The sequence below is a fragment of the Lutzomyia longipalpis genome, chromosome 4 (assembly GCF_024334085.1).
Source record: "Lutzomyia longipalpis isolate SR_M1_2022 chromosome 4, ASM2433408v1".
NCBI classification, from domain to species: domain Eukaryota; kingdom Metazoa; phylum Arthropoda; class Insecta; order Diptera; family Psychodidae; genus Lutzomyia; species Lutzomyia longipalpis.
In genome coordinates, this window is record NC_074710.1 from 11,015,139 (window position 1) to 11,025,263 (window position 10,125).

Sequence of the window (10,125 nt, forward strand, 5' to 3'; positions counted from 1 at the left end):
ACAAGAGGGTCAGAAAAAAATGAAAGAAAATGTAAAAATTTTGCAATCAGCGACGTTTCGATTTAGCTATTGAGATTGCGATTTTTTAAAAATTATATTTATGAGATCTCAAGATTGCAAGTTAGATGGTATTTCTGCAAGATTTTTTCCGTAAAGAAAATAAATTCTTTGAGATTGCAAGACTTGAAAAAATCTTTTGCCTCTAATCTGTAGCATTATTCTTATCCCTGAAATCTCTCTTACTTAACTCGCCTTTTGGGAAGGATCTATCAATACGACTTTTAAGTCCAAAAGACTTCTGAATATTGAAAAAAAAAATCAAATACCGAAGGATTACTCATCCAAATGGACAAAAAAGAGAGAGAAGAGAAAATGCAACAATTTTCTGAGAAAATCTTATATAAAAGATCAATCGTACCGAATGGTCAGAGTGTGTGGAGAAGAAATCAAATATGCGGATGCATCCTTTTCAAAAACTTTGACTCCATTTCGTAGTATTTCACAATATGATGCAACCTTTAGACAAAATCTCTTTTAAAGGTATTTTAAGGGGTCTACATTTGGCCCACAATCTGTCTTCTTTGAGATTTCTCATTCATAAAGTTCACACGAACTACTTGTCGCATCATTAGGGGTACGTTAGATGGAAGATAAATGAAAGAAATGCTGCCCTCTCAGAGGAGATTTGGTCTTCTTTACATTTTTTTCTTTTGACCACAAGAGGCTAAAGGAGTATAGGTGTACAATAGAGTCTTGCAGTGCAGCTTTGCCTGCAAGACCACAGAGGTTCAACGAAAAATCAACGAGAAATTATTGTGAATCAATGAGAGGATTTACTTTAATGTGTATTTGCTTGAATAAGCTTTGCTTACGTTTCAAGGCCTTGTTTGTACGCAAAATAATATTCGAAAATTCTAGAATTCAAACTCATCTTGGTACATGCCATCTCATTGCTTTGCGCCTTCTTCTAGATTTTTCTTTCATCTGAAATTCATTAAAAGAGAGATTTTAAGAAACGCTTAGAGTGTTGCTGTTTGCTGAGAAGCCTTAGGGTTACAAATATGAGAGCTTTAGCATTTAATTTCGTGAATATATTATTATACTCGTAAATCGTTTGAAAAGAAACGCCAGTCGTTAGAAAAGAAGTATCAAACAACACAAAAAAACGTAAGTAAGATACAAAAGTTTTTTTTTGTTAAAAAAAATCTTCTGACATTGTAAAAGAAGCAGAAAAATATGTCAAACGTTGAATAAGAAACGTCAAAGTTAAGAAGAAACATCAAATTTTGAAATAACAGTGATACAAGTCAAACGTTAGAAAAGAAACGTCAAATCAAACAAAAACGTCTAAGTTTTATCAGTAAAATATATTTAAAAATGAATAACGAAACTTTGAGACATTACACAAAAAGCATCAAACATTAAAAAAAATCTCAAACATTCAATGAGAAACTTCAGAGTTGAGAATAAAAATCAAACTTTCAAACAACAGTCAAACGTTAGAAAAGAAACGTCAAATCAAACAAAAACGTCTAAGTTTTATCATTAAAATATATTTAAAAATGAATAACGAAACTTTGAGACATTACACAAAAAGCATCAAACATTAAAAAAAATCTCAAACATTCAATGAGAAACTTCAGAGTTGAGAATAAAAATCAAACTTTCAAACAACAGTCAAACGTTAGAAAAAAATGTCACGTCAAACTTATTATCAAACAACGTAAGAAAAACATTAAATATTGCAGAACAGACACACAAAAAAATATTTTCCCAAAATATTCCACTGATTTCATATACTTATGTACGTTCTACCTAAAAAAATATTAAAAAAAAATATTTTGGCGCTACGTCCCATATAGGAACAGGGCCGGCCGCCCTATATGATGTTGTTGTTCTCCTTGCGGAGAAGTAGTGAGGGCCTTGCTAGATACTACCACGTGTGGGCCATTTTACAGATAGGAGTGTATCAATCTCCTGATCCAACCGGTCAACGTGATCTAATTGCACGTTGGCGGATGGGGCGCGTTGCCGGGTTCTGTATTCGAACCGGCGACCTTTGGATGCGCACTCAAGCGCTCTATCCACTGCACCCCAGGCCCACACGTTCTACCTAACATTCCTTAACTATTCAAATTCATTCTATCTTTATATTTTACTAGTCAACCCGAGCCCCCAATCACGTGTGAACAAACTCCATTTTAAGCTATAAAAGGGGGCATATATTAGTAGAGGGGATGAAAAATACGGTACCCCGAAAAAATTTTAAAATAAAAAAATCCCGTTATCTGACCCTTCAGCAGGTAGAAAATGGGAAAAAACCAATTTTTCTGTGGGGGCGCTATAAAGGGGGGAGGGGGCGGAATCTCATATAGCGCTTGCAACTCGTATTGACCCCCTCTACCCCCATACCAAATTTCATCAAAATCGGCCCAGCCGTTTCGGAGGAGTTCATGTGCCATAGACAGACAAACATTTCAGCTTTATACAGGGTGGCCAGGAAATTAGGGCATGATTTTAACCGCGAATAACTTTTGATTGGATTGAGATATCTGAAAACTTCTGCCGCCAAAAGATGCGTAAACTCAAAAAGTTTTATTTGCTTTTTATTTCAAGTCGATATCTTAAAAATTGTAGCCGCTAGAGCAAAAAACGTGAAAAGAAGCGTTTTATCGATGAAAAATATACTGCTTTTCATGTCAAATTAACGCTGATTTACCGATTATGGCAATATCTGCTTTAACTCAAAAATATTCTTAAAATGTTTGAATATTTGGTCGCATAAAGCCAGGAAAGGCTTCTTTAATTCAAGTTTAGTCAAATATTCAATTGTTTAATGATCTTTGGATCTTTTTAATGGATTTTGAGAAAATCAACAGACATGAAATCCAGAATATTTCATCGTTTTCCATACAAATTGTAACTTTTACATTTTTTGCTCTAGCGGCTACAATTTTTAAGATATCGACCTGAAATAAAAAGCAAATAAAACTTTTTGAGTTTTCGCATCTTTTGGCGGCAGAAGTTTTCAAATATCTCAATCCAATCAAAAGTTATTCGCGGTTAAAATCATGCCCTAATTTCCTGGCCACCCTGTATATTAAGATTATTTTGCAAACTCGATTCATTTAAGAAGAAAAGATTATTTGTATTACCAGATACAAATAAAGAGAAAATTAATGAATAATATCAAAGTAATTTTACGATGCTTAATTAATGCGTTTTATGAATTTTCATTTGTATGTTTCCCTGATAACCGATAGGTCATTACGCAGAGTTTATGTACACGCTCAACAAAAAAAAAGAAGTGGCGAATTATACGATATGAATAAATTCAGACTCAGGACTTGCTTATAAATTGAATTTATGCTGCAAATAAATAAAGCTAAATAAGGATTTTTTTTCTCAATTTCAGTCTTTGAAATTTTACTGACCTGAGGAAAATTATATGTCCGAATCGATGCGTCTTTGAAGTATTTACTAAAATTTATAATTTTAATTTTAATCTGAATTGAAACGGCCAATATATTTTCATTTTTGTATAGCAGTCTTCCTTTAAATATTTAACCTGGGGCTGTATTCTCTAAGAGTAAAAAACTCTCGTGATAAACTCCCGAAGACTTTTTGCAGGGAAAAAAGTGAGGTAAACTTCACGTGGGCTTGATCCTCTAAGAAAAATAATGTATCCGTGATAAACTTCCATAAGATTTTCCCGATTTTCACGTTTCTCTTATAGCGCTAAAGCCTTTAGGAGTTTATCACGGGAGTTTTTCACTCTAAGAGAATTCATTCCCTGAGGAAGGCTTGATAAAACTCTGGAAATGTCACTGCTGGCTTGACATTTTTGAAAACATCCACAGGCTAGTGCAATAAGGGGATCACATCAGTGCCCCCAGCCGATGAAAGCTCAAGCCTTTTGAGCCAGCCGCCGATGCGATTTTTCAAACCGCCGCCGACGAGTCTTAGAAAATATTTTTTTTACAAGCCGCCGACGCCATCGGAGCTTATAAACAATCAAGCCGCCGCCGCCGTTACAGTGTGCGGTTGTAGTCGTGCAAGAGACATTCCTAGAACACTGCTAAGTAACGAAAATTGATTCTCACGGATAGAAATTTTTTTCTCACGGATAGAAATTTTTTCTCACGGATAGAAATTTTTTTCTCACGGATAGAATTTTTTTTCTCACGGATAGAAATTTTTTTGAATTTTTTTTTACATAACTCTGTGGAAAATTACAAAATCCTAAAAATCAGTGCTGGGGCATCCTTGGCAACATAAAATGTAACGGATGAACCAGTTCCCCAAGACGTTGAAAGCTCAAGCCGCGTGAGCCAGCCGCCGATGCGATTTTTCAAACCGCCGCCGACGAGTCTTAGAAAATATTTTTTTTTTACAAGCCGCCGACGCCGCCGGAGCTTATAAACAATCAAGCCGCCGCCGCCGTTACTGTGTGCGGTTGTGGTCCTGCAAGAGACATTCCTAGAACACTGCTAAATAACGAAAATTGATTCTCACGGATAGAAATTTTTTTCTCACGGATAGAAATTTTTTCTCACGGATAGAAATTATTTCTCACGGATAGAAATTTTTTTGATTTTTTTTCCATAACTCTGTGGAAAATTACAAAATCCTGAAAATCAGTGCTCGGGCATCCTTGGCAACATAAAATGTAATGGATGAACTAGTTCCCCAAGGCGTTGCAAGCTCAAGCCGCGTGAGCCAGCCGGCGCCGATGCGATTTTTCAAACCGCCGCCGACGAGTCTTAGAAAATATTTTTTTTTACAAGCCGCCAACGCCGCCGGGAGCTTATAAACAATCAAGCCGCCGCCGCCGTTACTGTGTGCGGTTGTGGTCCTGCAAGAGACATTCCTAGAACACTGCTAAATAACGAAAATTGATTCTCACGGATAGAAATTTTTTCTCACGGATAGAATTTTTTTTCTCACGGATAGAAATTTTTTTGATTTTTTTTACATAACTCTGTGGAAAATTACAAAATCCTGAAAATCAGTGCTCGGGCATCCTTGGCAACATAAAATGTAATGGATGAACTAGTTCCCCAAGGCGTTGCAAGCTCAAGCCGCGTGAGCCAGCCGGCGCCGATGCGATTTTTCAAACCGCCGCCGACGAGTCTTAGAAAATATTTTTTTTTTACAAGCCGCCAACGCCGCCGGGAGCTTATAAACAATCAAGCCGCCGCCGCCGTTACAGTGTGCGGCTTGGGGTCCTGGATCACATAGCGAAGTACTTAACTTTAAATTTCCTTGTTTTAATACATTTCCTAAGATTCTTTCTTTCCTTTTTATTAATAAAAATCCGAGCATTTGAATGGGCCTGTCTGGAATTGACCCCAATTATTTGTAAAGTATTTTCATATTTCAATCTTGAATACATATAGATAGTGTAGATAGTGCTTAATGAAAGAGAAAAAGCAAACTTGGGATAGTGGCGTGACAAAATTGCATGTTGTTACGCAACTCTTCACATGTACAAATTACCACGAAGCTGAAGACTCAAAGGGGTCGACTGGATTGGATGGAGACTTCTGTTCTCTCAGCCACAGACATACAGTCACCATATTACCCATCTAGTTTAGGAATGTGACGATACTTGGTAGATGCGATGAGAGTAAGAAATTGCAAGTCAATTGATGATCATTTTGCAAATGATTTTTTTTTCTAATACATCGTATGCATCCTCACTCATAGTTCTCATGTGACTGATGGTGCAGTTTTGCAGTACAATTGCCGCCAATTGCAGCGTCTAATTGTCTACGAGTGTTTTGGGTCACTTAGAGACATTTTTAATGTGCCCGCAATTGCTCATACGTTAACCATTCTTCGATATATGCAAAATAAGATATTCAATAAGGATTTTAACTTGTGTGTCGGCAATTGCCATCATGTCACAATGAATTATTTATGCACACATAACTAACTAATGAAACATTATAATTATTTGTGATTTCTCCTTTATTGAGAATTTAAAATGGCAATTGGTTGAGTGAACTAGAAATAATTGGAATAAATTTTATCGATTAGCAAATCATCACAGAGATGTCCGCAAGAATCGTGCTCAATTAATTTGATGCACTTTAGTCAGTGACCGAGAAAGTTCACATCAGTTATCTCATAACTTGTATGTTGTATCCATATACGTAGAGACCTTTTTTACGCACTTCCTCTTTCACACTTTAATCGTACGATTTACTCTTTATTATACATTACAAAATGTTCGTCGTCAGCAATATTGGGATGAGGGAGATTAAAAAAAAGCGAAAAAATCATTTTACATTTTAATTACAATTCAATTGACTCGTATTCTGATAATACTGCTAGCCCATCTTGTGACTCTTTGTGATTACTATGTCAGCATTTTCTACACCACACATAAATTTTATGAGCATCATGTGCACGTCTTTCATCTAGTAAATCCACATAATACTGTACATTAATATATATTTAATTTAATGTGAAAGGTCAATGAGTTTAAACTGATAGTAGTGCATGCATATGGGTAATACAATTTGATAAATTCATAATAATTCATTCATAAATTTTACTCTTATCCCATAAATACCAGCTTTTGTGTAAAAGAAAAATTTTAAACCATGAGATTGGACTCAAAGTTGATGTCATCCATGATTAAATTAATTTCTCCTGAGCTTTTGACAATGTAAAAAAATTAAGAATATAACTATTGGAACCTTTTATTTTTTTACAGTATCAAAAATTTCTGAATTCCGTTCAATTCGAAAAATCTGTAGGTTTGTCAGGTTTTAAATTTAATGTTCTCTGAAAAAGAAATAGAATAAGATAGCTTTGAATTTAAACATTATTTTTAAACTTCAGAACCAATGTCAAGTATTGAGAAAAAAATGACAAAAATGCTAGAAAAAAATGTCAAAGTTAGAAAATAAACGTCAAGAGTAAGATAGTCTGAAAAGGTAGAAAACAAAATTGTCAAACGTTAAGAAAAGATCTAAAATGTTACAAAATGAATGTCAAAGTACAATATTTTTAAAAATAAAAAAAGCAAACGTCAGATGTTATAAAATATAAATCTTTAGAAAATATGATTGTTAAAATGTTTTAAGTTCTTTTTCTTTTGATATTTTATAATGATTTTTATTTTACAATGTTTGAGTTTGTTTTTTTTTTATTTTTAAAAATGTTCTTTTGACAATCATTTTGTAACGTTTAAAAACTTCTCCTAAGGCAATTTTGTTTTCTAACTTTTTAAACTATTTTACTAGAGACGTTTTTTTTCTAATGTTTCACAAATTTAAACATTCGACAAACAAACGTCAAACTATTGAAATAGTTATACTCGTGACGTTTATTTTCTAAAAATAAAAATAAAAATGTAATGTATTGTAAATCTTTAGAAAAATATCAACAGAAAAAGAACTTAAAACTTTCTAACATTCTATATTTTCTAAAGATTTATATTTTTTAACGTCTGACATACTATAATAATGTTAAACGTTTGAAAAAATTCTTAGAAACTGAACGTCAAAACAAAAACTACATCAAAATTCGAAAAATCTTTGAAATCGATATATGTAGTCAAACGTTAGGAAAGAAACTTCAAATGTTACTTTGCACAAATTGTCAAAATCTGCTTATTGAAATCGTTTATATGCTTTAGTAAGCCTAAGTCATGTCAATACTTATTGTGAAGCGTAATAAGTCGTTCTTTCAATTCAGTTTTAGTGTCAATTATATAAAAGTAAAAAATTCAACACCCCTAAATAGATTTCTTGATACAACCCTGATCTTTTTTACTTAATTCTAAATTCTGAATCTAAGTACATACATTGCATCGTTGGAATTTTTTAGTTTAAAAATTCTTAAGGAATCCTTTTAAGAATTTAAATAATGCACACAATGTTCCAAAAATGAAATTATTCTTGTAAAATTTTACTCATTTCTATATAGTTGAGGTCAAGATTTTTAGCATAAGAGAAAAATTTTAAAAAATCATGCGTATATGCCAAAGTATGTGTAATACGCAATATTATTTACAAATTCATGTTGTGTTTACTATTCGTGATATTTTACATGCGCAATTGTTGAGATCAAAAGACGGATTCGAAATCGATAAATAAAAGTAAAATAAAAATTTTCTAATAATAATAGAATGAGACGTAATTTTCAGTTTTCAGTTTTTTTGATAATTTAAATTATAAATCATTTAGACATGTTTTGATAGTAGATTAAGTATGAAACATAATAATGATCTCATTATACTAATTTAGCATGTACATATAATATAGTTGAATTTAATGTGAAATGAGAACTAAAATGACGTCAATAATTCCAATTCATGATTCAATCATTTCGCGATGGAAAACAAGATTTCAAAGAAGACTCTGTGATAATTAACCTTTTTGCAGCGGCCATTTCAATAAAATATTTTATTTAAAAAAAAAATACTCAAAACCCTCAAAACAGACACTTCAGCGCAGCATAATTTCCTCAGTTTTATGATCATTTTTTATGATTTTTCTTAAGTTATGTGCTTTTTTAATTGTGGCTACAATGTGCAAAATAATTGGTATATAGAGCAGATTTTTCAGCATTATTTCTAAGAAATTTTATGACTACAAAGATATACCCCACTCTTCTTCCAATTGCCCCCATTTCCTTCTCCTTTTTGTTGGTCCAAAGATGATGAGAAATGCGTTACGTGACCAGAATCATGCACTGAGATGCGTTTTTCTTTTATTGTTTGCATTCTCGACAATTTAACATTGCGTGGAGTTATATGTTAATCTACCAATTTTCAGCTTAAATATTCTAAATCTCTTTTAGTTTCAGCATATAGTTATTTCCATAGCAGGATTTTTTTATGGATATACATACGCAATATAATACCTTACCTATAAATTTCTTTTTTTTTATTTGCAACATAAGTGGTTTTGCAAACCGATTTTAGTCAGTTTAGAACTGGAAACAATATCAATATGCAAGCTGGGTGATATTTTATAAAATTGTGAGCATCTCATTAAAGTCTCTATTGGCCATCTCGGTTTTCTTTTTTGCTGACTTTGACTCCTCCATGAACGAGACTTAGGATGAAAACGAGAAATCCATAGACATAAAAATTATCTAGCCTCACTTATGTACATAATTAATCGTTCTTCAAGCTCGTGGTCTTTGCCTAAACATTAAAACATGACTCATTATAATGTTTCGCAGACAAAAAAAAGCGATCTATGTTTGTGAATGAGAAGAGTGGAAATTTTTCTCATTCACAGCATCGTGATTTTGCGTTCTAGGAAATTTCATTATAACTTGATTTCATTTTTCATATTAATTTTTTCTCTTAATTATTTCCAACAATTACAAGGTCCGGACATTTTGTAAAGTGGAAAACTTTTCAATGAGGTCACAATTTTCAATTTTTTTTTTCTTAGTTCTTATTAATTTTCCTTTTGTCATGCACAAAGTCATCCTCATGTGCGTTGTTGTAAATTGATAAGAATTGAAGATGATGAAGGGTCTCTCGTTTATCTTTTGCGGTTCCATTCTCTCTGTCGCATGTTGTCTGCCCTTTTGTATTGTACAGTGTACACGTTATACCTACATTGATCTTCGGAGTCATAGAAAATATTATATACTTTACAACATACTATCGCAGGAAATATATTTACGGGGCCACCCGTGTGCCTCAACGTTGATTCGTCGAATATGGAGGCTCGTCAGAATCACACCATGCTTTTTGAGAGCATTTTGTGTTTCTACTCAAAGTTGTGTCTCACACAGGGACCCTCTAAAAAATCCTACGTATGTAATACATAATTTGGATTCTCTTTCATTCCTTTTACATATTTTTCTTGCTATCTTTCTTTCTCTTCTCCTTGTGTTGGTTTTCTTAGTAAAAGGAAAAAAATCCTTTATAAGCTCCTATGGTCGTTTTGAACTATAGGTAATAACTTAATGATCTTATTCTCACATCTTTTACCTATATAGAATTTAATTTGTTAAAACGAAGGGCAATTACACGCAATACTCAACACACTACCATAATGACCTTATTGCAGATATCCAGAAATTGTATAGGATTGAAGATATCATGTTTACCATGAAATTGTCTCACTGCGATCATGTTATATTACG

The 10,125-nt window shown here is 33.1% G+C and overlaps 1 protein-coding gene across 1 annotated transcript in view; it reads left to right on the forward strand.

Moving 5' to 3' along the window:
• LOC129796090 (zinc finger protein 431-like) overlaps positions 1-10,125 on the forward strand; it is a 382,644-nt gene that overhangs the window by 65,991 nt on the left and 306,528 nt on the right. The window lies entirely within an intron of this gene.